Source organism: Entelurus aequoreus, linkage group LG18, assembly GCF_033978785.1.
Source record: "Entelurus aequoreus isolate RoL-2023_Sb linkage group LG18, RoL_Eaeq_v1.1, whole genome shotgun sequence".
NCBI classification, from domain to species: domain Eukaryota; kingdom Metazoa; phylum Chordata; class Actinopteri; order Syngnathiformes; family Syngnathidae; genus Entelurus; species Entelurus aequoreus.
The window spans coordinates 6,068,439-6,085,630 of record NC_084748.1 but is presented as its reverse complement, the minus strand read 5'-3'; positions in this window follow the sequence as shown (position 1 = coordinate 6,085,630).

Sequence of the window (17,192 nt, the reverse complement as noted above, 5' to 3'; positions counted from 1 at the left end):
TTTTTTAAGGATCTACTGCAATAAGGCCAGTCAAAGATCCTCTAAAGATCCTTAAAAACAGCAGAGCGCTCCTGTCATAGAGGATCTTTGATGATTGTTTCTTGGGTTGTTTCTTTTGCAAAATGTCCTTAACTGCAGAGCCCTCCTGACAGATAGAGGATCTTTGGCGAGGGTTTTGCAGGAGATTCGGAAACACAACCACACCACTCTTGTCAAAGAGAGGATCTTTGACTGGCATTTTTGCAGTGGATCCCTGCAAACAGCACACCACTCTTGTCAAAGAGAGGATCTTTGAACTGCAGAGCACTCCTGTCATATAAAGGATCCAACTTATAGACATAGATCACTGCTTTTTTAAGGATCTACTGCAATAAGGCCAGTCAAAGATCCTCTAAAGATCCTTAAAATCAGCAGAGTGCTCCTGTCATAGAGGATAATTGATGATTATTTTTTGGGTTTATTTTTTTGCAAAAGTTCCTTAGCAACTGCAGAGCCCTCCTGACATATAGAGGATCTTTGGCGAGGGTTTTGCAGGAGATTCAGAAACACAACCACACCACTCTTGTCAAAGAGAGGATCTTTGACTGGCATTTTTGCAGTGGATCCCTGCAAACAGCACACCACTCTTGTCAAAGAGAGGATCTTTGAACTGCAGAGCACTCCTGTCATATAAAGGATCTAACTTATAGACATAGATCACTGCTTTTTTAAGGATCTACTGCAATAAGGCCAGTCAAAGATCCTCTAAAGATCCTTAAAATCAGCAGAGCGCTCCTGTCATAGAGGATAATTGATGATTATTTTTTGGGTTTATTTTTTTGCAAAAGTTCCTTAGCAACTGCAGAGCCCTCCTGACAGATAGAGAATCTTTGGCGAGGGTTTTGCAGGAGATTCAGAAACACAACCACATCACTCTTGTCAAAGAGAGGATCTTTGACTGGCATTTTTGCAGTAGATCCTTGCTAACAGCACACCACTCTTGTCAAAGAAAGGATATTTGAACTGCAGAGCGCTCCTGTCATATAGAGAATCTAATTTATAGAAATAGATCACTCTGCTTTTTTAAGAAACTACTGCAATAATGCTAATCAAAGATCCTCTAAAGATCCTTAAAAACAGCAGAGCGCTCCTGTCATAGAGGATCTTTGATGATTCTTTTTTTGGGTTGTTTTTTTTGCAAATGTTCCTTAACAACTGCAGAGCCCTCCTGACATATAGCGGATCTTTGGCGAGGGTTTTTGCAGGAGATTCCTAAACATAACCACATCACTCTTGTCAAAGAGAGGATCTTTGACTGGCATTCATGCAGTAGATCCTTAAAACAGAAGAGCACACTGCTGCTGCTTTTAAAGATCTACAGCCAAAAAGTCAGTCAAAGATCCTCTATAACTCCTTAAAAATGCAGAGTGCTCCTGTCAAATAGAGGATCTTTGATGAGTGTTGTTTTATTTGTTCTTGCAAAAGGCCCTAAATAACTGCAGAGTGCTCATGTCATGTAGAGGATCTTTGATTGGCATTTTTGCTGTAGATCCTTTTTTAAGAATCTACTACAATAAGGCCAGTCAAAGATCCTCTACAGCTCCCTAACAGCAGAGCACTCTGTCAAATACAGGATCTTTGATGATTGTTTTTTGTTTTGTTTTTGCAAACGGCCCAAAACAACAACAGAGTGCTCCTGTCATATACTGTAGAGGATCTTTGACTGGCTCTTGGCATAGAGGATCTTTGATGATTATTTTTTGGATTGTTTTTTTTTTTGTTGCAAAAGGTCCTTAACAACTGCAGAGCCCTCCTGACATATAGAGGATCTTTGACAAGGGTTTTTGCAGGAGATTCCTAAACATAACCACATCCCTCTTGTCAAAGAGAGGATCTTTGACTGGAATTTTTGCAGTAGATCCTTAAAACAGCAGAGGACACTGCTGCCAAAATGCCAGTCAAAGATCCTGTACAGATCCTTAAAAATGCAGAGTGCTCCTATAAAGTAGAGGATCTTTGATAAGTATTGTTTTATTTGTTCTTGCAAAAGGCCCTAAATAACTGCAGAGTGCTTCAGTCCTAGAGAGGATCTTTGATTGGCATTTTTGCAGTAGATCTTTGCAAACAGCACACCACTTTTGTCTAAGAGAGGATCTTTGAACTGCAGAGCGCTCCTGTCATATAGAGGATCTAATTTATAGAAATATATCACTCTGCTTTTTTAAGGATCTACTGCAATAATGCTAGTCAAAGATCCTCTACAGCTCCTTAAAAATAGCATAGCACTTCTGTCATAGAGGATCTTTGATGATTATATTTTGTGTTGGTTTTTTTTTTGCAAAAGTTGCTTAACAACTGCAGAGTCCTCCTGACATATAGAGGATCTTTGGCTATGGTTTTTGCAGGAGATTCCTAAACATAACCACATCACTCCTGTCAAATAGAGGATCTTTGACTGGCATTTTGGCAGTAGTTCCTAAAAAACAGCAGAGCACACTGCTGCTGTTTTTAAAGATCTACAGCCAAAATGCCAATCGAAGATCCACTACAGATCTTTTAAAAAATGCAGAGTTCTCTTGTCAAATAGAGGATCTTTGATGAGTGTTGTTTTATTTGTTCTTGCAAAAGGCCCTAAATAACTGCAGAGTGCTCCTGTCGTGTAGAGGATCTTTGACTGGCATTTTTGCAGTAGATCCTTGCAGACAGCACGTCACTCTTGTCCAAGAGAGGATCTTTGAACTGCAGCGCGTTCCTGTTGTACAGAGGATCTAATTGATATAAATAGATCACATTGCTTTTTTAAGGATCTACTGAAATAAGGCCAGTCAAAGATCCTCTACAGCTCCCTAACAGCAGAGCACTTTGTCAAATACAGGATCTTTGATGATTGTTTTTTGTTTTGTTTTTGCAAACAGCCCAAAACAACAGCAGAATGCTCCTGTCATATACTGTAGAGGATCTTTGACTCGCTCTTGGCATAGAGGATCTTTGATGATTTTTTTTTGCAAAAGGTCCTTGACAACTGCAGAGCCCTCCTGACATATAGAGGATCTCTGACCAGGGTTTTCCCAGGAGAATCCTAAACATAACTACATCACTCTTGTCAAAGAGAGGATCTTTGACTGGAATTTTTGCAGTAGATCCTTAAAACAGCAGAGGACACTGCTGCCAAAATGCCAGTCAAAGATCCTGTACAGATCCTTGAACATGCCGAGTGCTCCTATCAAGTACAGGATCTTTGATGAATGTTGTTTTATTTGTTCTCGCAAAAGGCCCTAAATAACTGCAGAGTGCCTATGTCCTATAGAGGATCTTTGATTGGCATTTTTGCAGTAGATCTTTGCAAACAGCACGCCACTTTTATCAAAGAGAGGATCTTTGAACTGCAGAGCGCTCCTGTCATATAGAGGATCTAATTTATAGAAATATATCACTCTGCTTTTTTAAGGATCTACTGCAATAATGCTAGTCAAAGATCCTCTACAGCTCCTTAAAAATAGCATAGCACTTCTGTCATAGAGGATCTTTGATGATTATTTTTTGTGTTGTTTTTTTTTTTGCAAAAGTTGCTTAACAACTGCAGAGTCCTCCTGACATATAGAGGATCTTTGGCTAGGGTTTTTGCAGGAGATTCCTAAACACAACCACATCACTATTGTCAAATTGAGGATCTTTGACTGGCATTTTGACAATAGTTCCTAAAAACAGCAGAGCACACTGCTGCTGTTTTTAAAAATCTACAGCCAAAATGCCAATCGAAGATCCACTACAGATCTTTTAAAAAATGCAGAGTTCTCTTGTCAAATAGAGGATCTTTGATGAGTGTTGTTTTATTTGTTCTTGCAAAAGGCCCTAAATAACTGCAGAGTGCTCCTGTCGTGTAGAGGATCTTTGACTGGCATTTTTGCAGTAGATCCTTGCAGACAGCACGTCACTCCTGTCCAAGAGAGGATCTTTGAACTGCAGAGTGCTCCTGTTGTGTACAGGTTCTTCGACGGGCATTTTTACAGTAGATTCTTGCAGACAGCACGTCACTCTTGTCCAAGAGATGATCTTTGAACTGCAGAGCGCTCCTGACATATAGAGGATCTAATTTATAGAAATAGATCACTCATCTATTTTAAGGATCTATTGCAACAATGCAAATATCCTCTACAGATCCCTAACAAATAGAAGATCTTTGATGATTGTTTTTGTTTTGTTTTTGCAAACGGCCCAAAACAACAGCAGAGTGCTCTTGTCATATACTAGAGGATCTTTGACTGGCATTTTGGCAGTCGATCCTAAAAACAGCACATCGCTCTTGTCAAAGAAAGAACTGGAAGATCTTTGATCGGTGTTTTAGTTGTAGTTGTTTTTCAAAACAGCAGAGTGCTCCTGTCATATAGAGGATCTTATGTCTATGACAAGAGCATGCTGTGGTTTTCAAAGATCTGTCAGTCAAAGATCCTCTACAGTTTACAGTTGATTCTTAAAAACAGCAGAGCGCTCCTGTCATATAGAGGATCTTTGCCTTGGCCATGAATGATTGGTTTATGATGATTATATTACGTATTTCTTGTGGTAAAAATGTTAAAAGTATGACAGAGCCTTGCTATGACATCATAGATAAAGAACAATAGTGACAAAGAATGAAAATGCTACATATTGCTTGTCAAAATCAAAGTAGAATAAAAGTGATTTGGGGCGATGAGCAAACCGGAAGTGGTCCCACGGCGACTCTCTGGCGCTCTCTGGTGGTCATGTTGTGTAAAGCACCGCCCTTTTTTGTCTGCCTTCTCCTCCCACGTGTCTCGTCGGATACTTCCACGCTTTCCTTCAAGTCACGTCAGGGTCAGTGTGGGATTTAGTCACTAAGTTGACGCTTTAGTTCTTACCTTTTTTTCTGCAGCTTTTCAGGAGTTTTTCTGTCACTGCTGCTGAACAACCTGCACATGTTTCAAGTCAAGAAGAATGGCAGCAACACATTGCAAACAAGTTGTCACAGGGGCATGTTCACCACTGTGTTACATGGCCTTTCCTTTTAACAACACTCAGTAAAGGTGTAGGAACTGAGGAGACATTTTTGAAGTGGAATTCTTTCCCATTCTTGCTTGATGTACAGCTTAAGTTGTTCTCCCTTGTGCTATTTTAGGCTTCATAATGCGCCACACATTTTCAACGGGAGACAGGTCTGGACTACAGGCAGGCCAGTCTAGTACCCGCACTCTTTAACTACGAAGCCACGTTGATGTAACACGTGGCTTGGCATTGTCTTGCTGAAATAAGCAGGGGCGTCCATGGTAACGTTGCTTGGATGGCAACATATGTTGCTCCAAAACCTGTATGTACCTTTCAGCATTAATGGTGCCTTCACAGATGTGTAAGTTACCCATGTCTTGGGCACTAATACACCCCCATACCATCACACATGCTGGCTTTTACACTTTGCTCCTATAACAATCCAGATGGTTGTTTTCCTCTTTGGTCCGGAAGACACAACATCCATGGTTTCCAAAAACAATTCGAAATGTGGACTCGTCAGACCACAGAACACTTTTCCACTTTGCATCAGTCCATCTTGGATGAGCTCGGGCCCAGCGAAGCCGGCGGCGTTTCCGGGTGTTGTTGATAAATGGCTTTCGCTTTGCATCGTAGAGTTGTAACTTGCACTTACAGATGTAGCGACCAACTGTAGTTACTGACAGTGGTTTTCGGAAGTGTTCCTGAGCCCATGTGGTGATATCCTTTACACATTGATGTCGCTTTTTGATGCAGTACCACCTGAGGGATCCAAGGTGCGTAATATCATGGCTCACGTGCAGTGATTTCTCCAGATTCTCTGAACCTTTTGATGATATTACGGACCGAAGATGGTGAAATCCCTAAATTCCTTGCAATAGCTTGGTTGAGAAATGTTGTTCTTCAACAATTTGCTCACACATTTGTTGACAAAGTGGTGACCCTCGCCCCATCAATTGAGCTTTTTACACTGAAGCTGCTGTGGTGGCACTTAATTGTCTCTTGTACTTGTGTTACTGGGGTGTTAAAACCTCTCATTGTTCATGAGTACAACTCAATGACGTACAGCTTTGACTACACACACAGAAGACTTATTCCTCTCAAATATTGTTGACAAATCCGTCTGAATCTGTGTTAGTGAGCATTTCTTCTCTGCCAAGATAATACATCCCACCTCACAGCTGTGGCATATCAAGATGCTGATTAAACACACATATCAAGAAACACAAATATACACACACACACATTAACACCCGCACACATCAAGAAACACACATTTACATATCAAGAACCACAAATTCACATACACACACACACACATATCAAGAACCACAAATTCACATAAACACACACACATATCAAGAACCACAAATTCACATACACACACACATATCAAGAACCACAAATTCACATACACACACACACATATCAAGAACCACAAATTCACATACACACACACACATATCAAGAACCACAAATTCACATACACACACACATATCAAGAACCACAAATTCACACACACACACACACACACACACACACACACACACACACACACACACACACACACACACACACACATATCAAGAACCACAAATTCACATACACACACACATCAAGAACCACAATTTCTCACACACACACACACACACACACACACACACACACACACACACACACACACACACACACACACACACACACACACACATCAAGAAACACAAATTTACACACACACACATATCAAGAACCACAAATTCACATACACACACACATCAAGAATCACAATTTCTCACACACACACACACACACATCAGGAAACACAAATTTACACACACACACACACACACACACACATCAAGAACCATAAATTCACACACACACATCAAGAACTACACGTTTATACACACCAACACACGCACATACACACACAAACGTCAAGAAACACGAATTTACACACACATACATCAAGAACCACAAATTCACATACACACACAAACAAACACTCACACACACATCAAGAAACATAAATTCACACACACACACACACATACACCCACAAACACACAACAAGAAACACAAATTTACACACACATACACACGCATACATCAAGAACCACAAATTCACATACACACATCAAGAAACACACATTTACATACACGCACATACACACGCATACATCAAGAACCACAAATGTACATACACAAACACACACTCACATCAAGAAACACATATTTACACACACACACACACACACACACATACACACATCAAGAAACACAAATTTACATACACACTCTCACACACACAAAACAAAAAGCAAAGAAATGCAGATCAAGAAAGATATTAACACACACACGCACACACCAAGGAATACACTTACACGCACATTTCAAGAAACACATTTACACACACACAATCTAGCAAAAACCACACACCTTAAGAAACACACGCACACACATAAACGCACACAAAGCTGCCATGTAGTCAAGACGTGTAAAGACCTTGCAGACGAAGACAAACACATGAACTCAATTTAGAGATTGAGATGAAGGCTCACACACACACACACACACACACACACACACACACACACACACACACACACACACACACACACACACACACACACACACACACACACACACACACACACACACACACACGTCCGCCTCCCGCCTTTCCTCTCTCCCTCATCTCTCTTTTTGATGGAATCAGCTGAGAGCCCCCCCCCCCTCCCTGGGGGCACGGCGGCGCAGGCCTCCATAGTTATGGCGGCGGCGGCCATCTGTCAGCGTGTGCATTCACGCCGCCACCAGAAGGCTGCAACATGTGTGGATTTAAATGGAGAACGCAACTTTCCCAGGACACACGAGTCTGACCCCGGCAGCCGCTGCAACACCCCCTCCCCTCCTCAGACACCCCCCTTCTTCCCCGTGTCCCACGACCATCAATGACAGCAGCCGTGGACACGCCCACCAGCCGTGGACACGCCCACCTGCCTGCCAATCACTGCTTCACTGATGCAGGATCAGCTGATTGGTAAAACTGATTGTGGTCTATGAGGGGGGGGGGGGAGGGGGGGCTAACAGGATTGGTCTTGTCTCAAGGCTTGCTGGGAGGACAATGGGAGGGGGGGTGCAGGGAGGGGGTGCAGGGGGGGGGTGTAGTTTAGGGCGAGTGTCACACACTTTTGCTTTGCTTTGTGATTCAGTCAACAGGCGTGTGCCACGTCTACAACCCCCCCCCCTCCTCCCCCACCATGGCCTGCTGTCCGAGCGGAGGATCAGCAGCAGCCGCCATGACAAATCCTGTTCCTTATCAGCGATGAACACACCATCCATACCATCCATACATCCATACCATCCATACAATCCATACCATCCATACCATCCATACATCCATACCATCCATACCATCCATACATCCATACAATCCATACCATCCATACCATCCATACAATCCATACCATCCATACCATCCATACAATCCATACCATCCATACCATCCATACATCCATACCATCCATACCATCCATACATCCATACAATCCATACCATCCATACCATCCATACATCCATACCATCCATCCCATCCATACATCCATACCATCCATCCATACCATCCATACATCCATACCATCCATACATACATCCATAACATCCATACCATCCATACATCCATACCATCCATACCATCCATACATCCATACAATCCATACCATCCATACATCCATACCATCCATACCATCCATCCCATCCATACATCCATACATCCATACCATCCATACATCCATACATCCATACCATCCATACATCCATACAATCCATACCATCCATACATCCATACCATCCATACCATCCATCCCATCCATACATCCATACCATCCATCCATACCATCCATACCATCCATACATCCATACCATCCATACATACATCCATACATCCATAACATCCATACCATCCATACCATCCATACATCCATACCATCCATACATCCATCCCATCCATACATCCATACAATCCATACCATCCATACATCCATACCATCCATCCCATCCATCCCATCCATACATCCATACCATCCATCCATACCATCCATACATCCATACATACATCCATACCTCCATACATCCATACCATCCATACATCCATACCATCCATACCATCCATACATCCATACATCCATACATCCATACCATCCATACATCCATACCATCCATACATCCATACCATCCATACCATCCATACATCCATACATCCATACAATCAATACCATCCATACATCCATACATCCATACATCCATACCATCCATACCATCCATACATCCATACCATCCATACCATCCATACATCCATACCATCCATACATCCATACCATCCATACATCCATACCATCCATACATCCATACCATCCATACCATCCATACCATCCATACCATCCATACATCCATACCATCCATACCATCCATACATCCATACCATCCATACATCCATACCATCCATACATCCATACAATCCATACCATCCATACCATCCATACCATCCATACATCCATACCATCCATCCATACCATCCATACATCCATACCATCCATACATCCATACCATCCATACCATCCATACATCCATACATCCATACCATCCATACCATCCATACATCCATACATCCATACCATCAATACCATCCATACATCCATACCATCCATACATCCATACCATCCATACCATCCATACATCCATACATCCATACCATCCATACCATCAATACCATCCATACATCCATACATCCATACCATCCATACATCCATACATCCATACCATCCATACATCCATACCATCCATACCATCCATACATCCATACCATCCATACATCCATACCATCCATACATCCATACCATCCATACATCCATACCATCCATACATCCATACCATCCATACATCCATACATCCATACCATCCATACCATCCATACCATCCATACATCCATACATCCATACCATCCATACCATCCATACATCCATACCATCCATACATCCATACATCCATACATCCATACCATCCATCCCATCCATACCATCCATACATCCATACATCCATACCATCCATACATCCATACATCCATACCATCCATACATCCATACATCCATACCATCCATACCATCCATACCATCCATACATCCATACATCCATACCATCCATACCATCCATACATCCATACATCCATACCATCCATACCATCCATACATCCATACATCCATACCATCCATACATCCATACCATCCATACCATCCATACCATCCATACCATCCATACATCCATACCATCCATACCATCCATACATCCATACCATCCATACATCCATACCATCCATACCATCCATACAATCCATACCATCCATACATCCATACAATCCATACCATCCATACCATCCATACCATCCATACATCCATACCATCCATCCATACCATCCATACATCCATACCATCCATACATCCATACCATCCATACCATCCATACATCCATACATCCATACCATCCATACCATCCATACATCCCATACATCCATACCATCAATACCATCCATACATCCATACCATCCATACATCCATACCATCCATACCATCCATACATCATACCATCCATACATCCATACCATCCATACCATCAATACCATCCATACATCCATACATCCATACCATCCATACATCCATACATCCATACCATCCATACATCCATACCATCCATACCATCCATACATCCATACCATCCATACATCCATACCATCCATACATCCATACCATCCATACATCCATACCATCCATACATCCATACCATCCATCATCCATACATCATACCATCCATACCATCCATACCATCCATACATCCATACATCCATACCATCCATTACCATCCATACCATCCATACATCCATACCATCCATACATCATACATCCATACATCCATACCATCCATCCATCCATACCATCCATACATCCATACATCCATACCATCCATACCATCCATACATCCATACATCCATTACATCCATACATCCGTACATCCATACCATCCATACCATCCATACATCCATACATCCATACATCCATACATCCGTACCATCCATACCATCCATACCATCCATACATCCATACATCCATACCATCCATACCATCCATACATCCATACATCCATACCATCCATACCATCCATACATCCATACATCCATACCATCCATACCATCCAATATCCATACCATCCATACCATCCATACCATCCATACCATCCATACATCCATACCATCCATACATCGCCATTGGACGTGCGCCACTCAATGCATGATGGGAAAAGACAACAACAACAAAGGGGGGGAGAGGGGGGTACGGGGTGATGGATTTTTTTAAATTATTAAACTCTTCAGCATTGATTTGTTGTCTTATAGATGTTACACAGCACACACACACACACCACAACACACCACACACATCAAGAACTACAAATTTCGTACACATCAAGAAACACACATGTACACACACATCATCAAGAAACACACATGTACACACACACATCAAGAAACACACTTTCACACACACACACGCACACACATCATCAAGAACCACAAATGTACACGCGCACACACACACAAACATCAAGAACCACAAATGTACACGCACACACACTACAGCCAGAATGATGACTCATCAATACTTCCACATCCAAGTAGTGTTGACAAGTGCAGCCTCTCTACATGAACATCAATAACTAAATCACCTTTCATCTTAAAGGCCTACTGCAACGAAATGTTCATATTTAAACGGGGATAGCAGATCTCCATTCTATGTGTCATACTTGATCATTTCGCGATATTGCCATATTTTTGCTGAAAGGATTTAGTATAGAACATCGACGATAAAGTTGCAACTTTTGGTCGCTGATAAAAAAAAAGCCTCGCCTGAACCGGAAGTAGCGTGACGTCACAGGTTGAAAGGCTCCTCACATTTCCCCATTGTTTACACCAGCAGCGAGAGCGATTCGGACCCGAGAAAGCGACGATTACCCCATTAATTTGAGCCAGGATGAAAGATTTGTGGATGAGGAACGTGAGAGTGAAGGACTAGAGTGCAGTGCAGGACGTATCTTTTTTCGCTCTGACCGTAACTTAGGTACAAGCTGCCTCATTGGATTCCACACTCTCTCCTTTTTCTATTGTGGATCACGATTTGTATTTTAAACCACCTCGGATACTATATCCTCTTGAAAATGAGAGTCGAGAACGCGAAATGGACATTCACAGTGACTTTCATCTCCACGACAATACATCGGTGACGCACTTTAGCTACTATCAGGAGACACGGAACCAAACACTGGACATGTAACCACACGGTTAATGCTGTGCCGCCTGTCGAAGCCTAGCAATGCTGTTGCTAACGACGCCATTGAAGCTAACTTAGCTACGGGACCTCGACAGAGCTATGCTAAAACATTATCTATCCACCTACGCCAGCCAGCCCTCATCTGCTCATCAACACCCGTGCTCACCTGCGTTCCAGCAATCGACGGCGCGACGAACGACTTCACCCGATCATCGATGCAGTCGGCGGCTAGCGTTGGATAGCACGTATGCTATCCAAGTCAAAGTCCTCCTGGTTGTGTTGCTGCAGCCAGCCGCTAATACACCGATCCCACCCACAGCTTTCTTCTTTGCAGTCTCCATTGTTCATTAAACAAATTGCAACAGATTCACCAACACAGATGTCCAGAATACTGTGGAATTATGAGATGAAAACAGAGCTTTTTGTATTGTGATACAATGTGTCCCAATACTTCTGTTTCAACCATTGACGTCACGCATCATACATAGACCTTTTCAACCGGAAGTTTAGCGGGAAATTTAAAATGTCACTTTATAAGTTAACCCAGCCGTATTGGCATGTGTTGCAATGTTAAGACTTCATCATTGATATATAAACTATCAGACTGCGTGGTCGCTAGTAGTGGTGGTCAGTAGGACTTTAACTAACTAACTAATCATCTTTTACTGAGCAGCAAACTTTCTGACACACAATTTGTGTTTTTGTGTCTTTGAAACACACAACTGTCACTTACTGATTACGACTCCATCTTAAAGTACTCTGATTACTCCTCCATCTTTAAGTACTCTGATTACTCCATCATTAAGTACTCTGATTACTCCTCCATCTTTAAGTACTCTGATTACTCCATCTTTAAGTACTCTGATTACTCCTCCATCTTAAAGTACTCGGATTACTCCTCCATCTTAAAGTACTCGGATTACTCCTCCATCTTAAAGTGCGCTGATTATGCCTCCATCATTAAGTACTCTGATTACTCCTCCATCTTTAAGTACTCTGATTACTCCTCCATCTTTAAGTACTCTGATTACTCCTCCATCTTAAAGTACTCTGATTACTCCTCCATCTTTAAGTACTCTGATTACTCCTCCATCTTAAAGTACTCTGACTACTCCTCCATCTTTGAATACTCTGATTACTCCTCCAGCTTAAAGTACTCTGATTACTCCTCCATCATTAAGTACTCTGATTACTCCTCCATCTTTAAGTACTCTGATTACTCCATCTTAAAGTACTCTGATTACTCCTCCATCTTAAAGTACTCGGATTACTCCTCCATCTTAAAGTACTCGGATTACTCCTCCATCTTTAAGTACTCTGATTACTCCTCCATCTTAAAGTACTCTGACTACTCCTCCATCTTTGAATACTCTGATTACTCCTCCAGCTTAAAGTACTCTGATTATGCCTCCATCATTAAGTACTCTGATTACTCCTCCATCTTTAAGTACTCTGAATACTCCTCCATCTTAAAGTACTCTGATTACTCCTCCATCTTTAAGTACTCTGAATACTCCTCCATCTTAAAGTACTCTGATTACTCCTCCATCTTAAAGTACTCTGACTACTCCTCCATCTTTGAATACTCTGATTACTCCTCCAGCTTAAAGTACTCTGATTATGCCTCCATCATTAAGTACTCTGATTACTCCTCCATCTTTAAGTACTCTGATTATGCCTCCATCATTATGTACTCTGATTACTCCTTCATCTTAAAGTACTCTGATTACTCCTCCATCTTAAAGTACTCGGACTACTCCTCCATCTTAAAGTACTCTGACTACTCCTCCATCTTTGAATACTCTGATTACTCCTCCAGCTTAAAGTACTCTGATTATGCCTCCATCATTAAGTACTCTGATTACTCCTTCATCTTAAAGTACTCTGATTACTCCTCCATCTTAAAGTACTCTGACTACTCCTCCATCTTTGAATACTCTGATTACTCCTCCAGCTTAAAGTACTCTGATTATGCCTCCATCATTAAGTACTCTGATTACTCCTCCATCTTTAAGTACTCTGATTACTCCATCTTAAAGTACTCTGATTACTCCTCCATCTTAAAGTACTCTGAATACTCCATCTTTAAGTACTCTGAATATTCCTCCAGCTTAAAGTACTCTGATTATGCCTCCATCATTAAGTACTCTGATTACTCCTCCATCTTTAAGTACTCTGATTAGTCCTTCATCTTAAAGTACTCTGATTACTCCTCCATCTTAAAGTACTCTGAATACTCCTCCATCTTTAAGTACTCTGATTACTTCTCCATCTTAAAGTACTCGGATTACTCCTCCATCTTTAAGTACTCTGATTACTCCTCCATCTTTAAGTACTCTGATGACTCCTCCATCTTTAAGTACTCTGATTACTCCTCCATCTTGCAGTACTCTGATTACTCATATTATCATATAATAGAAATGTTACTATCACATATTGGACGTTCATGGGGGGGTTGTTGATCTGGTAGTGGGGGGTTAAGGGGGGGGGGTAAGGGTGGGGGGTCCCTGCTGGTCATTTAAGTTCTTTTCAAAAAGGTGTCGTTTCTTTTTCAGGTTTTGTGAGCGTTGTGACGGTGCTGAAGGTGCGAGGGGGTCGGAGGGACGGGGTCGGGGGGACGGGGGGTCATGATGCTGCAGTGGCGGCAGCTGGCCGCCCAGCTTGCGGGGGCCATCTTGTCACAATGGAGAGCCTTCCCCTGGGGGCCAGTGATTTAGGACAGGGCTCTCTGGATGGAAAGGAGGACAGAGGACACTACACCCCCCCCCCACCTAACCTCCCTCCCCACCTTCTTCTCTAAAGCCTCCCTGCTGCTTCCTTTGCTGGACCACCACTGCCCCCCCCCCCCCCCCCGCCCCCACCTTCCATCTCCTCCCCTCGTCCCACCGAGGATAAGCGCTCTCCTGGGACGAGGACAGCATTCCTGAGGTGTAGCACGCCGAGGAGGGGCCGGACACAATGAGGTGTGGGGGGGGCAACAGGTGCGTGTGGATCCTCTGTCCTAAGTGGCAGCTGAGAGATGGGATGGGGGGGGGGGGGGGGGGGATGGGGACCAGGGGGGGGAACCGGCCTAGCGATGGGCTGTTGCAGGGCTTTTCAAGTGTAACCTGGTCTGGTAGGAGAACCTCTTTCATCACAGACAGCACCTGCCTCCACCTCCACCTCCACCCCCACCCCCAACCACCCGACACTTATCCACAAAACTGGAATAAAGTCCAGGAGAACCTGAGAGCGCTTGTTTAAAACCCTTGAGACAGAAGCGCCATGCGGGAGGCCGCCTCTGGAACCTCCCCTACACACACACACACACACACACACACACACACACACACACACACACACACACACACACACACACACACACACACACACACACACACACACACACACACACACACACACGTTACCTTCTTGAGACCTCCGAAAAATGCCTACCTCTTTAGCACCACCCTTTCTAGATATATAAATATTTGTATTTACAACATTAATAATATATATGTAAATATAAAAAAAGTAACTTTTAGTTGTCTTGTTTGTTTGTTTGTAGTTGTTTTTAATCTTCATTATTCACTTCAAGTTATTACAGTAAGTCTCAATATACATATTTATTTATTCATTATTTTATTAATTTTGACCAAAAGGGGGCGCATTTCAATTTCTTACACAAACACTTGTTATTACATTTGTTGGACAGGGGTGGAGCACTTCAAAAAAATTTCACACACACTTGTTATTTCATATGTTGACCAGACACACGGTCAATTGGAAGAAAACACCCTAATTTTGATAGATTTCACCACCAGGGAGCAAATGAGACATTCTCTATTAGATGCAATGTTATCGGGACCATGATTTATGTCATCACTTGTTCACACCTCCTCATATGGAAGCTACTTTTCCTTGATGTCTCAAGAAGGGTAGAAATACAAGAACACACACACACACACACTTTCTTGTATTTCTTACCTTCTTGAGACCTCCGAAAAATGCCTACTTCTTTAGGACCACCCTTTCTAGATACATAAATACCAGTATTTACAACATTAATAATATATACATACGATGCAAATATAAAAAAGGTAAGCTTTTAGTTTTGTTCTTTTTAGTTTTTGAATTTTTTCTTAGTAATTGGTTTTTAATCCTCATTATTTACTTCAAGTTATCACAATATGTCTCTATATACATTTATTTTTTTAATTAATTTTGGCCAAAGGGAGCGTATTTCAATTTCTTAAACAAACACTTGTTATTTCATATGTTGACCGGAGGGGGAGCACTTCAAATTTTTACACACACTTGTTATTTCATATGTTGATATAACGATATATTTCACCACCAAATGAGACATTCTCTATTAGATGCAATGGTTTTCAGTATTGGGACCATGATTTATGTCATCACTTGTTCACACCTCCTCATATGGAAGCTACTTTTCCTTGTTGATGTCTCAAGAAGGGCAGAAATACAAGAACACACACACACACACACACACACACACACACACACACACACACACACACACACACACACACACACCTCAGAGGGATGAAATGAGCAGTCGTGCTGCAGATTGTTGATAAAAGTGCTGACAAAGCCTCCAAAAGGGCGCCTGTCCTATGGGGAGGGGTGAGGGGGGGGGGCTGTATTTGGTTACTGCATCCATGCACCCCCACCCCCACCCCCACCCAACACACGCACCATTGTTGTGGTGTGGCTCCCACGGCAGGTGTGTGCATCTGTTCCAGTGGGCAGATGCTATGGTGGAGAGATAGCAGAGGGGAGGGGGGCGGGACTTCCTGCACTCCCCACGTCAATCATTTGCCTCCAAACGAGACGGC